This window comes from Carcharodon carcharias, chromosome 7 (genome assembly GCF_017639515.1).
Source record: "Carcharodon carcharias isolate sCarCar2 chromosome 7, sCarCar2.pri, whole genome shotgun sequence".
Classification (NCBI taxonomy): domain Eukaryota; kingdom Metazoa; phylum Chordata; class Chondrichthyes; order Lamniformes; family Lamnidae; genus Carcharodon; species Carcharodon carcharias.
The window spans coordinates 178,469,265-178,483,492 of record NC_054473.1 but is presented as its reverse complement, the minus strand read 5'-3'; the positions used below and the strand labels follow the sequence as shown (position 1 = coordinate 178,483,492).

General features: G+C 48.3%; 1 pseudogene; it reads left to right on the top strand.

Annotated features, from left to right (window-relative positions):
- The first annotated feature begins 13,484 nt into the window (after positions 1–13,484).
- On the top strand, positions 13,485–13,712 carry LOC121280615 (annotated as a pseudogene).
- Positions 13,713–14,228: the final 516 nt, after the last annotated feature.

Here is a 14,228-nt window from a genome sequence, read left to right as displayed (position 1 = left end):
CACTCCCAGGCGGGGCCAGCACAGGTTCCATGGGCCACAGGATGACCACAAGGTCATCGAGGCCAACAGGACAGCAGGGTCAGCAGGCTGTCTCAGGTGCCACTCCGAGTGATGGGGCACACATGGCACCCGTAAACAAAAGCATAAGGCACCTTAGGCACACCACGGGTTTTTCACTGGTGATTTTGTGTTGGCCTGAGATGAGATCCTTATGATTTCTTTTTGATTGTTAACACTATTGTTTTCTCTTTGGGATAAGTTCTTTTGCTTCACACATTAAATGCAGATGTGTGACCATGGATGAGGGTGTCTCATTTCTCCTGCATGTGTATGGTTGACAAAAGTGTAATGAATGATTTGTTGGACATTCAGCTTTATTTACAAGGCCCTTTTAGTGCTGCTGACCTGGCAGATTTTGCACTTAGGTGTCGAGTATTGAGGTAGAGCCCAGGCTTGTCCTGGTGATCTATCTGTAGTGTGCTAGCTGAAGGTTCATTGGATTAAAGTATCCCGGGTGTCCCTGCCTCCCTGGAGTAGTTCAGGATCAGCTTCTACCCCCTCAGCGTTTCCCTGTGCGTGCTCATCCTTGGAATCACTGCTGGACTCATCGTGTGCAGCCGCAGACACTGCATCGACATCTTCATCGTCCACTACATCTCCCCTTTCCAGTGCAAGATTGTGGAGAGCGCAGCATGCTACCACTATCACCGACACACCATCTGGGGGGTACTGGAGTGCGCCAGGCACCAGAAATGCATCTTGAGGAGACTGATAGCTCTCTCCGCCATAGCCCTTGTGGATGCAATGCTCCTATTGTATCGCTGCTCAGCTTCTGTTCTTGGTTGGTGCAGAGGCGTCAATAGCCACCTTCTGAAGGGATAGCCCTTGTCACCCAGCAGCCATCCATCCAGCCCGAGCCGGAGCACTGAAAAGCCTCGGCACCTGGGAGTATCTGAGGATGTAGGTGTCGTGAGAGCTGCCTGGGTACCTTGCACAGACTTGTAGAGTAAGCATCCTGTGGTCACACACTATCTGCACGTTCATGGAGTGGAAGCCTTTCCTGTTGACGAAGGCACCGGCCTCACCTGCTGGCACCTTGATGGCCACATGTGTACAGTCTATAGAACCCTGGACACGGGGAAGCCAGCAATGGCCATGAAGCTTCTGGCTCACTGTGCCTGACTTGCCTGGTCCCAATGGAAGTGGATGAAGGTCATTGCCCATCTGAACAGAGTGTCTGTAACCTGCTTGACACAAGTGTGGACAGCTGATTGGGAGACACCGCAAAGATCACCCACCAACCCCTGGAAGGAGCCAGAAGCATAGAAGCTGAGGGCAGCTGTGACCTTCAGAGCCACTAACATGGGTGTCCAGCCACACAGTTAGATGAGATCTCAGGCCCAATTATCTGACAGATATAGTTGACTGTCTCCTCTGAGAGACAGATCCTCCTTCTGCACTGCACCTCAGTCATATTGAGGTAACTGCTTCGCCACCTGTATACCCTGGCAGCAGGAGAGTGGCATCTTCTGCGGCCCCTTCTGCCTTGGACTACCTCTTGGCCCTGCGCCCCTTGTGCCTGCGCCTTTCCTCCCAAAGGTGGCTCCCCTGGAGGCTGAATGTGCATCCTTGCCACCTCCTCCTTCTAGCCCTCCCTTCCTCCTCAGAGGAGCTGCCTCCAGTGGACAGTTCAGCTCCCATACCCAGGTTAAGGGAAGGCTTCCTGAAACCTGCAGGCCCAGAAAAGATTCCTCACTGCAGAGTGCTGACCTGAAGGTTAAGAGTCCAGAAAAAGCAGCTGGGATGCGTTTTGAAGTACTGCAGATCAAACTTTCAACAATAAATGCTTCATCGAGCAGATTCACGACCCAACTGAACCCTCCTATCCCGTCTGTGGATGAGGTTAATATAAATGTCTCCTATTCACCTGACCGTGCATTGATCCGAAGATCGCACGGGTGCCGAAAAATCAGTGTTGATTGAACACTAAAGTGGCTCATGAATTAATGGTGGGTATGCATCGGACTGCATCACATGCCCACCCAGCGAAATATCGTGATGGTGCGCAGTGACATCAGGATGCTCACTCGACATCACCATGCATCATTTTACATGCGGACGTGTGGCTTGACTAGTCTGTGAGACAGCTCTCCCAATTTTGGCAGATGTTAGTAAGGGGGACTTTGCTGTTGTTGTTTCTGGTGCCTGGGTCGATGGCGGGTGGTCCACCTGGCTCCATCCCTTTTTTGAGGCTTTGTAATGGTTTCATACAATGGAGTGTCTTGCTAGGCCATTTAAGAGTCAATCACATTGCTGTGGGTCTGAAGCCACATATAGGCCAGACCGGGTAAGGATGGCAGATTTCCTTTCCTACAGGGCATTAATGAACCAGATGGTTCTTTTTTACAACAATCAACAATAGTTTCATGGTCACCATTAGACATTTAATTCCAGGTTTTTATTGCATTCAAATCTCACCATCTGCCATGGTGGGGATTCGAACCCAGATCATTACCCTGGGTCTCTGGTTCAGCGACATCACTGCTCTACCATTGCATTCTCACAACCCCTGCTGGATATTGTGCAGCAATGGATTTTGCTTCAGGTTTAGTAGCACTCACCTGCTGAGCTTGAAGATTGCTAACTTGAATGAAGCCCCAAAGGGTTGGCAGAAACACATCTCAGGATTCATAAGGACAAGAGAAGATAAGTTAAGGTACAAGAGGTGTTTTTTGAAATATAGTTGCCGTTGTAATGTAGATAATGTGGCAGCCAATTTTTGCACAGCAAGTTCCCACAAACATAAATGTGACAACGAACAGGTTTTAGTGATGCGGGTTGAGGGATAAGATTTGACCAGGACGCCAGGGATTGAAGTAGTTTCATGGGATCTTTTACATCCAGTTGGGACATCGTTTTAAACCATTTAGGTTAGTTTGTGAGAAAATAACAAAGAGCCAAAATTCCTTCCCTTTCTCTCCCCAGTCATGCAAATCTGTGTTTGGGCCAAATTTTGATTCTGTTTAAATAAATTGGTTTTGAGCAGGTTAAAATTAGGCCCAGTTTATCTCCATGGCCTTTATGTCAATGATATGATTGTTATTCCCTCAATGCTCCAATGCCCAAATATTGTTTTTGGTTACCTCTTATCATAATCTCCCCATGAAAGTCAATTTGACTACAAGCCTATTGATAGGTAAATGATGCAAGAATAAATACTACGACAGTTCAGTTTCACCTCCAAAATGGTGAACAATGATCTTATTATAGAATGAATTCAGTAGAAGGGAACCTGCGCACATTTGATGTTGGGCAGAATTTTCACCATGGCAGGCGGGCGCATGCCCAACCCGCTTGAGTGTGAAATGACAGGCGATGATGTCGGGTGAATGTCCCGACTTCGATGCGCAGTCACGCGATAGTTTGGTCGGTGGTACGCACAGGAATCGGCAGCGCGCCCACCGACAATCAAAAGGCTTATTAAGGCCATTAAAGTATCAATTAACTTCAATTTTTCGCTGCCCGTCCAGCCTTACAGTTGGCAGGCAAGGGAAAAGGCTAAGAGGCCTTTGCATTTTTTAGGAAACCACATCACGGGCGGGATGAGGTTTCCAACATCAAAGAAAAGCAAAATAAATTTCATTTATACCACGTCCCTACTCACGTGCCAGAGTCACATGAGGGGACATAGTTCATAACATGGTTTAAATCTTTATTTCTAATCTTTAAGACCCTTCATCAGAGCTGCCTCAGGGAGATTATGAAGAGCTCACTCACGCATGCGCGCAGTTCCCCGCTCGCCCTCCTCCCCCAGCCTGCACAGGCAGCGATGAGCACTGCCACTCGTGTTTCACGCTGGGCGGGTCTTAATTGGCCCACCAGCATGAAATCTCAGGTCCGGCCCCGATCACGGGTGATGGTCAACCTCCCGAGCGCCCCCGCCAAGCCCACCCAGCAAGGGCAAAATTCTGCCCACAGGAACATCTACATTGGCGGAATGTGAAATGGCAGCCTGATGTTTTGCTTATTTTGTAAAGCATTGAACAACTAGTGGAACAAATGCCAATACTTTTAAGCCACTTGAACATTGCACTAAAGCAAAATAAACAGCTTTAATTATTAGATACGCATTTGTGGAAAACTTATCGCATCCAATTCTCAGCATTCAGATTCACAGCCGGAAATTGGAAGGAAGCAGAAATGTTGACAACATTATCATCTGAACCCAAGTTAGAAAAATGAGCGTAAGCTATTTGGGCAGAAGTGAATTAATCTGGAACATGATTCCTAACTCCAGTAAATATTGGATAGTCCAATACATTCCAGGTTAACCCAGGTCAAACTCCTTGGCACCATTAAGAGTGTTAAGCAATGCAACTTTTAAATGGAAGAAGGCCATTGCATCCGGCTAGAGTGGTTTATCTTTGTACTTAGCCACACTTGACTAAGATTCACATCCAGGAGGATCAATTGGCCCTGTATTGCCCCTGGTTTCCCAGTGTGGAATGAGAGCAAAGCATACCAGTTTGGTAATGGTACTGCCGACTCTGTGCTGGTGGCTCCACTGCTAAAATATGTGTTGTCCTTTTTACTTAGCACTGCCGTGCAGACACTTAAAACCTCACTGTCCCAGGAGGCATGGCCTGCAAAAGACAAAAGACTGCAGCCCCCCCCCACCCGCCCCCCCCCCACCCCCCGCTTCAACGTCGGGTCCCTCGAACGACTGCTGGACGCCGTGCAGGCAGGTAGTGGCTGATGTGCCGGCAGGGGATGTGCTCTGGCCGCAGGATGGGCACAAAGTCACAAACCCGGCTTGGGAGGCGGTGGCAGCGATGGTCAGCACAAATGCCCTTCAGAGGAGGACAGCCACCCAGTGCCACAAAAGGATGAATGACCTCCTCCGTTCCGCCAGGGTAATTCACCCTTTTCATGGGACCACTCACCACAGGCCTGGCATGCTTATCATCTGGCCCGGCAGGCGTCCTGATACACTCACACCACCCCTATCCAGGCCGGCCAGAGTGGCACACAACAGGAGGGAATTGTCGCAGACGGGTGGAGGGATGCTGGAGATCAAAGTTCTGACAGAATTCGAAAACAGAGCCATCCAGCTGGCCGGCGATGACCAGGACCGGTCCTGTACTGACGGTAAGGTTGGCTCTGCTCTACCAAGTGAGGATCCAGCAATGCAACACAACCATGCTGTGAGCGATGTGTCTTCTTTCACAGGCCACTGCCATGCACTAATTATCCCTCTTTGCTTTTGCAAGCACACCTGCCAAAGAGCTGACAGAGTCCACAACCCAGGGCTTCCAATGAAGCCCTGAACAAACCTCTAAAGAGGAATCTGGAGGCATCCTCCTTGAAGACCCAGCACAATGTGCCCCCACATCCTCCACCAATGCAGAGACACACAGCTCAGTGGGACCTAGCTTTAGAGTAGCCTCGGGATCACAATATGGTGAGCACATCGCACTTTCTGATCCACAGCAGGTGGAGGCAGGGACTTCCCAGGTCCCCAGCTCTCGGAGGACTGCTGGAGGCTAGAACGTTGCTGGGTCTGAGTCAGATGACGAGCCTCTGGACTCGGTCATGCCACAGTTGCTGGAGCTGCAAAGGCAAGCTCGGGAACATCAGGAAGGGATGTCCGCTGCACTCCTCAGATTGCAAGGCAAGATGGAGGAGTCCATCCATCTTCAGGCTGAGGTGATAACGCCAGCATTGCATCACACCAAGGCCAATAGTGACAGGATGGCGGCCGCCATGGAGACCTTGGTCCAGGATGTCACTCCTGCACTGCTGCGCGTGCTTAACCCCATTGCTGATGCCATAGTTGGCCTCCAATAGTGTGTACGTGAGAGGGATGCTGGACAGCTCGCTCTCACTCCGGCTAGCCGTTACACTCACGAAGTCAGGCAGGGGCCCTCAGGCACCGATAGGAAAGAGGATCAGCAGGGTCTCTGGGACCATGCACCCAGGTGACTTGGGGAGTGACCGGCCCATCTGAATCCCCTCTTCCTGTGATTTCCACAGCTCCAGCTTCACAGGCCGAGGAGGGGGCCACTGCCACACAGCAGGACCCCAAAAGCAGGCTGGGGCCCTCCAAGTCTCGGCCCTCCAGAGGGTCCTACCAAAGTCATCACAGTGTCACAGTCAGCAGGCTGCCTCCAACTCTGCTGTGGATGTCCGGGGAGCACCAAGATGTAGCGGCAGGGTTAGGATGGTTAAGTAAAGGTAGTTGCACAGCCTGGGCACCGGTTGTACATACTGTTCACTATTGTCAATAAACTCCCAAGAATGTCTCTCTGCCTATGGCTCTTTGTTCTGATGAGCGGTGTTTCTTGTCACTCAGATATGAAACCTTTCTACACAAGATAAAGGCAGGTGTCTCAGTCCAGGGCCTCTTCCCTGTGCTCTGTGCAGTGTTCAGACCACAGTGATGGTCTAGCCTCACACTCCCTGGAAGCTTTACTGATCTCTGCACCTCGGTGCTGCTGGTCATTGCTGCCAGAATATAGTGGGCAGGTGCCACAGAGTTCTCTCATTCTCTCTGTGTACTCTCAGCACCTTTAAGATGGGGCTGGCCCCCAACACACCAGCACCTACGACCAGTGATGCTGTGCACCAGCTCCTGAAGGGCTGAGGTGCTGAAGGTGGATGCAGCATCAGATGCGTCTAAAGTTTCATAGCTGTGTCTCTGAGATGACCCTGATTACAGAGCACAAGCGAGCTGCCCTCAGCCAGACAGGAGTCAGACATTCTCAGAGGCTGTGTGAAGATCTATGGGGCATCCTCACTGCATGTTGTCATCATCCTCCTGCGATCAAGCGACTACTAGGGCCTCCACTGCATCTCCATGACAGAAGCATTCTCACAGAGGCTATTGAAGCCAGACTGGAGTCAAACATTCACAACTGCGATGTGAGGATCTATGGGGACACTTCACTGCATGTCTTCACCACCCTCCGCAAGTCTGGCAGCTATGAAGGTCTCCCAAGTGGGCCTGCCTCGTCTAGCCAGTGCGAGAGCCTCATCCCCCATCATCATCATCACCGAGGTCCCCCTCACCCTCCAGCTCTTCCATCTCCTCCTCAGCCAGCTCATCTCCCCATGGCAGCGCCAGGTTGTAAAGGGCGCAACAGGTGATGACAATGTGCGAATCCCTCTGCGGACTGTATTGCAGGGCTCCACCAGACTGGTCCAGGAATCTGAACCGCAACTTCAGCATCCCGATGGTCTGCTCCAAGTTGCGAGCTCCAGCATGAGGTTCATTATAGCGTCGCTCTGCTGCAATCTTAAGCCACCACATGGATGTCATCAGCCACGGCCTCTGCTGGTGGCCTTTGTCCCCGAGGAGTCATTCCTGTTGCCCTGGAAGACTGCAGGGATCTGTGAGTGATTCAGAATGTAGGTGTCATGCACAGTCCCTAGAAACCGTGCACATACCTGCAGGATGCATTTCTGGTGGTCGCACACCAGCTGCACATTCAGTGAGTGGAATTACTTACGGTTGATGATGTCCACCAAGTGAAGCAACAGAGACCTGAGCGAGCGCCACATGAGTGCAGTCAATCGCACCCTGCACCCGTGGGAATCCCGAGGTCAGGGCGAATCCAATGGCCCTTGCATCCTGGCTGTCCCGGTCCCAGGTGAAATGCTCAAAGTTGTGTGTCATGGAGAAGATGGCATCTGTGACCTCATGGATGCATTTGTGGGTGAAGGCTTGTGAAATCCCACAGAGGTCACCTGTGGAGCCCTGAAAGGAGCCACTGGCATAGAAATTGAGCCCCGCAGACGCTTTCACAGCCACTGGCAGTGGATGCCCTCCATGTCCTCTTGGCACCAAGTCCTGCAGTAAGTGGCAGGTGTGAGCCACCAGGTCCCTCGACATGCGCAGTCGTCGGCGACACTGGTTCCGGGTCATCTGTAGGAATGGCAGGCGGTGTCTATAGACCAGCTGGCCAGCACTTGCCCCTGGACACTGCCCTCCCACCCCCTCAGCAGTCACCTTCAGGGCCAGGAATCAGTTGCCTCTGCTCCCCCCCGCCACCCCTGAGGCCTATAAATAACGGGCGACCTGCGGAGGATGCTGCTGCTCCCTCACCTCGGTTCCCCCAAAGTGAAGGCTGACAGGTGCACGTCACCTGGGTGCTGTTGTGAAAAACGTCAGTGTGCTTTCCCGCCAACGTGGATGGACGACACGGTTCCAAGAGCCTGGCGGGATGGTCTTTTAATTATATGCTAACATATTACAATTAGCCCCCCGCCGACTGTTGATGGGAAATGTGGCCCACCATCGGCAGGCTGAGGGGCCGATTGCGACCCGCCTTCATGCTGTCGGGAAGCAGGTCGCGCCATAATTTCCCCGCACACCACACATCACATCTGCCATCAGCAGGCTCGGAAAATACCTCCCGAAATGTTAATCCCGTTTCTCTCTCCACAGGCGCTGCCAGACCTGCTGATCTTTTCCAGCACTATCTCAGATTTCCAGCATCTGCAGGGTTTTGCTTTTGTTTTAGGTCCAGGGCCTAACCCGCTCAGGAAACTTTAGCAATTCTTGTGCCTAACAAAGGTGAGTTATATTTTACTTTTGAAATTCTCATCTATCTATATAAACAAATCTAACCTTTCTATTACTTATCCCTTTGGTCAAATCCTGTGCATGCCTCACTGCCCATCTTTTTCATGGCACATGTGGTAACATAGGAGAGTAGGCCATTCAGCTCCTTGAGCCTCCCCTGCTATTCAGTTACATCATGGCTGATTTGTATCTTAACTCCATTTACATGTCTTGATTTCACAGCACGAAATACCCTTAAGTAATAAAAGTCGATCAAGCTCAGTTTTGACATTTTCAATTGGCCTCATGGTCTAAGCAGTATTTTTTGAAGGAGACAGTTCCATCGCCTTTTGTGTGAAGAAGTACTTCCTCCCATCACCCCCGAATGACCTCGCTCTAATTTTTTTAAGTTGTGCCCCCTTGCTACATACTCCCCCGCCAGAGGAAATACTCTCTGCCCATCTATCCAGTCTCATTCCTTAATCATCTGAAAGAACTCAGTTGGACAATCCCTCAATCCTCTGTAGTGAAGCTAGTGAGAGCTATTGTGGATGTAATTATAACAATTTGTGGCAAGGTTTCAGTCATAATTTATTGGTTGAATCACACAGCTGTTGTAAGCAGATTATAGTTATTTTCTTGTGCCTTGTTGCCAAATGCTGTGCTTTCCTCTTTTGCAAAACATGTTGCCCAACCCTCCATACAACCCTCTGAGTTGGGGTTGTGATTGCATCCTCAGAGTGGGTAGAAAGTTGTCTGTGGCGTTATATTGGATCGGGAACAAGACCTCCTGAAAGGGCTGAATTTGGCAGGATTAGCAGGGTGAGGGTTGGTGAATGGTGAAACTGCAGCACTCAGCCTACTGTCATCCCTGACAAAACCTAATGAAAATAAATGTGTTGAAACTTCGCAACACCGTGTATTGCATGTCAATAGGCCTAGTGCCAGATTCCCATCTACTGACCACATGCAAACATTTGTACACGTGGGTAACAGTTTAGGTAGTTGACACTGGAACCTTTTGATCATGTTGCAATCCAATTACATGCTTCTGCCCATCTTTGCACAAGTTGTAGGAGCGTTTAAAAGTAGCACTAGACAAGCAATTAATCAATGTCAAGCGTTCTTAGCTGTGGGCAAGATAAGCAGTTAAAGGAGACCTGAGCTCATGCTGGCCTCATTCTGTAGTCAGACTTATAAATCACTTGGATTAATGTTTCTAAAATGGGAAGCAATGCTGTACTTTGATATCCTTGTTTAATCTGAAAGTGTGTGTCTTGTATAGAAAGTTTCTTATAACATCAACCAATTGTCAGCTACAAAGTACAGTCCATTGGTGATGATGGTTATAGAGGGGAAGTTTATATTTCTCACCGAAGTAAAGGTCACAGAAATTCCATGTTCTAGGTATTGTGCGTTGTTCTAGAATTCCCTCTGTAAATTTCTCCATCTCACTGCCTCTCTCTCCTCCCTTAAGACACTCCTTAAAACCAACATTTTTGGCCATGCATTTTATTGCCAGTTCTAATATTGCGAATACGTGACCCAGTGTCAAATTTTGTTTAACAATGTTCCTTCCTGTGAAATGACGTGTGGCATTTTGCTCTGTTAAAGATGTGATGCAAGTGCAAATTGTCATTGTTGGAGATTAAACAAAAGAGCAGAGAATTGCATAGTTAGCTCATAGGGCTGAATTCTTTCCCCGTCGGGGGCTCGCACAGGTGCGCTTCCGATCGGCGCCCCCGATTGCCATTTTACGTGGGTGGGCCAATTAAGGCCAGCCCATCGTGACATCCACACAGAAGCGCCATGCGCTCCCTGAGCGGGGGGTTGGGGGTGGGGGGTGGGGGGGTGGAATCCCAAAATCGAGAGCGAGTGTGTGCTCTTTCGCACATGCGCGCGATAGAACGCTCTCATCTCCCTGAGGCTAAGTGCAGCCTCAGGGAGATCAGATGTACATGTTAAAAACTTAAAAATCGAAAAATAAAATTTCCCTAACATGTCCCCTTATGTAACGACGTCACATGAGTTGGGACATGTCCATTGTTTTGCAAAAACTTTATTAAAATTTTTAAAAACCTACATGAAACCTCATCCCACCCATGGATGAGGTGTGATGCTTTTTCTAATTCTCGCCGGAGCTCCTGGCCTGCCCGCCAACCTTAAGATTGGACGGGCAGGTCCTTTAAATACCTAATTGCCCCTGTCAATGGCCTCAATTGGTCATTGACAGGTCGGCGGGCGCACAGCTGATTCTGCTGAGCCCCCGCCTTCCTGAAAATTTAAATGGGGCGGGATGACATCAGGAGTTCTGCCTGACATCATCCCGCATCATCTTACGTGTCAGTGAGTGGGCCACGCCCCCTGCTCGCCAACGCATAAAATCCTGCCCATAGTATCAAAACAGTGTCGGGGCCATGGAAGTGTGTTGGTAATGTCACCAACCAGTAATTCAGAGGCCGAGGTTAATACTCTGGGGCATGTGTTCAAATCCCACCATAGCAGCTGGTGGAATTTGAATTCAAACTAATATAAACCTGGAATATAAAGCTAGTGTCGGTAATGGTGGCAATGAAACTACCATCGATTGTAATGAAATTCCATCTGGTTCTCTTTAGGAAATCTGCCATCCTTACCTGGTATGGCCCACGTGTGAGTCCAGAGCCACAGTGTAGAGGGTATTTAAGAGTTAACCACAGTTGACCAAGCAACTGACTCAGTTCAAGTGCAATTAGGGATGGGCAACAAGTGCTAGCCTTGCCAGTGATGGTGACATCCCATGAATTGTCCATCCCTGAAGCCTGTACATTTAACTGAGGTAGACGTAGATTTTTGGACGGGAAAGTGGAGCTGAGGTAGAAGATTGGCCATGATCTTATTAAACAACAGAACAAACTCTCGGGACTGTGCGGCCTATTCATGCTTCTGTTTGTCTGTACTTGTGGAACCAGATTCGTACAAGGAACTTTCAGAAGGGCTGAGAATTGCCAGAAATCAAGAAGAGGAATAACAGTCATGTTGCTTCATGTTAATACTTTTTTTTAAAAAAGGAGGGGTTGTCTCCACCTTTCATGGTAGAAGCTGTAACATCAGTGAGAGATGTTAAAATCGGAGTCACTCCAGGTCACTCCCATATACTGCCTAATGGCCTGTTACAGATTAGTAGAAATGTGTGACTCATAGACACCTTACCATTACTTATCATCACAAAGTAGCATACTGTACAGGGAAAACTCAAAAATTAAAGAGGAAAAAGGGGATAATAAAGACCCTTCCTTCCCCTTGCTACATACCCTCCAAGTCTATGATGCACCCTCCACCATGCATCACACCGATATGCTTTGCCATGTGTGATTTTGTAAAGTGTAGCATGGACAAAAAATAAGGCCCATCTTTCAATAATTTATCACTTGGTTCTTTCTGTTTGTAGTCACAGTGCTAACTAGTTGCACTGCAGTGAGAAAGGGAAGAAACAGTGATTTCTTCAGAGTCAGTGAGGGAGATTCATTTCAATGGACACTGCTAAACCACATTAATCATGTTGCTAATAACTTACAGAAGAGTTTTGTTACGAGCACTTATACTGAGGCTACCACTGATACAACAGATGGGTGAGTGCCAATCGCGTCTCTTGCAAGATTCATATAAAGATCTCTATCAGATGACAAACTGTGTGCTCAGTGGCAGATCAAAGCTTACTGTCTAGAATGAAAACCACATGCCAATCAATCGTTGCCTTTCAGGACAGATATTTATTTGGCAGAAAACCATTGTTGTACCTCTTTCCTATCAACATACTTCTTCTATTCCTGATAATCCTTTCCCACATTTCCACCTCTCACTCTATCTTCCTCTTTTTTTCTCTTCATCTCTTTTTTTCCTTTTCCACATTTTTAATCTTTCCCCAACACTCTTTTCCTCACCCCTTCTCTTTTTCTCTTTCCTCTTTTCTTTTTCCCTCTCCCCTCTTTTTCTCTCCCCTCCCTTCTCTTCTCTCCCTCCTCTCTTTTTGTTTATTTCCTCTCTTTTTCCCACTCCTCTTTTTATCTCTCCCCCTCTTTTTCTCTTTCCTCTTCTCTCCCCCTCTTATTTTGTCTTTCCCCGTCTTTCTCTCTCCACCTCTTCTTCTTCTTTCCCTCTCTTTTATTCTCTCCTTTTTCTTTTCCTCTTAAACCTCTCTTTTTCTCTCTTTCCCTGCTCTTTTTCTGTTGTTCCTGCCTTTTTCTATCTGCCCCCCCCCCAACTTTTCCTTCTTTTTATCTCTTCCCTACCTTCTCTTTTTTTCTCTCCCTCTTTTCTCCCCCATCCATTTCTTTCCCTCACACGTTCTTTTCTTTCTCTCTGAGGAAGGCTAGGTTTTTTCAAAATATTCTACCATTTTTAATTTGATTTCAATCCAATAGCAAGCAAAACAGCATCTATTCACTGCCAAAATCAGCCGTACCTTTGATAAGCTAAATTCTATCTAATTCCACCTAATTCTACCTGATGTTAAACCAATGGGAGTTTATGCCATTGAAGTAAGTGTGTAGGCCCACCCTTTGCAGCCCCAACTTTGGATAGAATTGAATGCCCTCCCTTGAGGCGAGTTTGAAGGTGGGGGTGGCATTTAATTGGACAGGAGGGTGCCAGGTGAGGTCCCCGCTGCCTTCCCACTTCTACCCCGATTAAGTCCAGGGTAGGAAGGCTTGTGGGTGGCCTTCCTGCCCTGCTGCTAATTATGATCTTCAAATGGACAATTAATGCCCATGTAAAGGCCTCATCCCTCCACCGCTTGTGGGCTCCCAGCGCGGGTCCCTCATTGTCAGGCACCAACATCAGGAAGATTCTTTAAATCGAGTGATGGGATGTGGGCATTGCTGGCAAGGCCTGCATTTATTGCCCATCCCTAATTGAGAAGGTGGTGGTGAGCTGCTGAGAGGACGTATCTGTTCCCACGTGTTGGTAGATCTCTGCACCCTGGTGTTGGGTTCTCCAGCGGGTTGGCAGGTGACATTCATCAACTTTATAGGTTGTACCAGGCAAAGGTGCTAAAGTCAATGGTGTGTTAAAGTAGTATACCTACACAGAAGCTCCTCTGTTTTGATGTGAAATACCTGTTACTCATAAGCTGTTGCTGCCATCAGGACTTTGCTGTTGTGTGGGCATGTTTCTCAAAATTCATCTGGTTTAAATACTCAGCCTTCATTTTATTTTCAACAATAGATCATCCACATCCCTCTGGGGTAGAGGATTCCAAAGTTTCACGACCCTTTGAGTGGAAAAATTTCTTCTCATCATCTCAGTCCTAAATGATCAGCCCTTTATCCTGATACTGTGCCCTATGTTCTAGACTCCCCAGTCAGGGAGACACAACCTATCAGTGTTTACCCTGTCAAGAGCTTGGATGTTTCACTCAGATCACCTCCCATTCTTTTAAACCCAAGATTATAGGCCCAATTTAGCTAGCCTCTCATCATAGGACAACCTTCTAATTCCAGGAACCAATCTGGTGAACCTTTGATTATTCAATTTATGGGGTAGTGACACCAGTACTGGGGAAAGTGGGAGCTGTACCCTTGGGATGGTCTTTACCTGAACTGTACTGAGATGAGTGTCCTCGCAAGTTCTATTACTAATGTGGTAGTGAGAGAGAGCTTTAAGCTAAATAGTGAGGGCAAGGGAT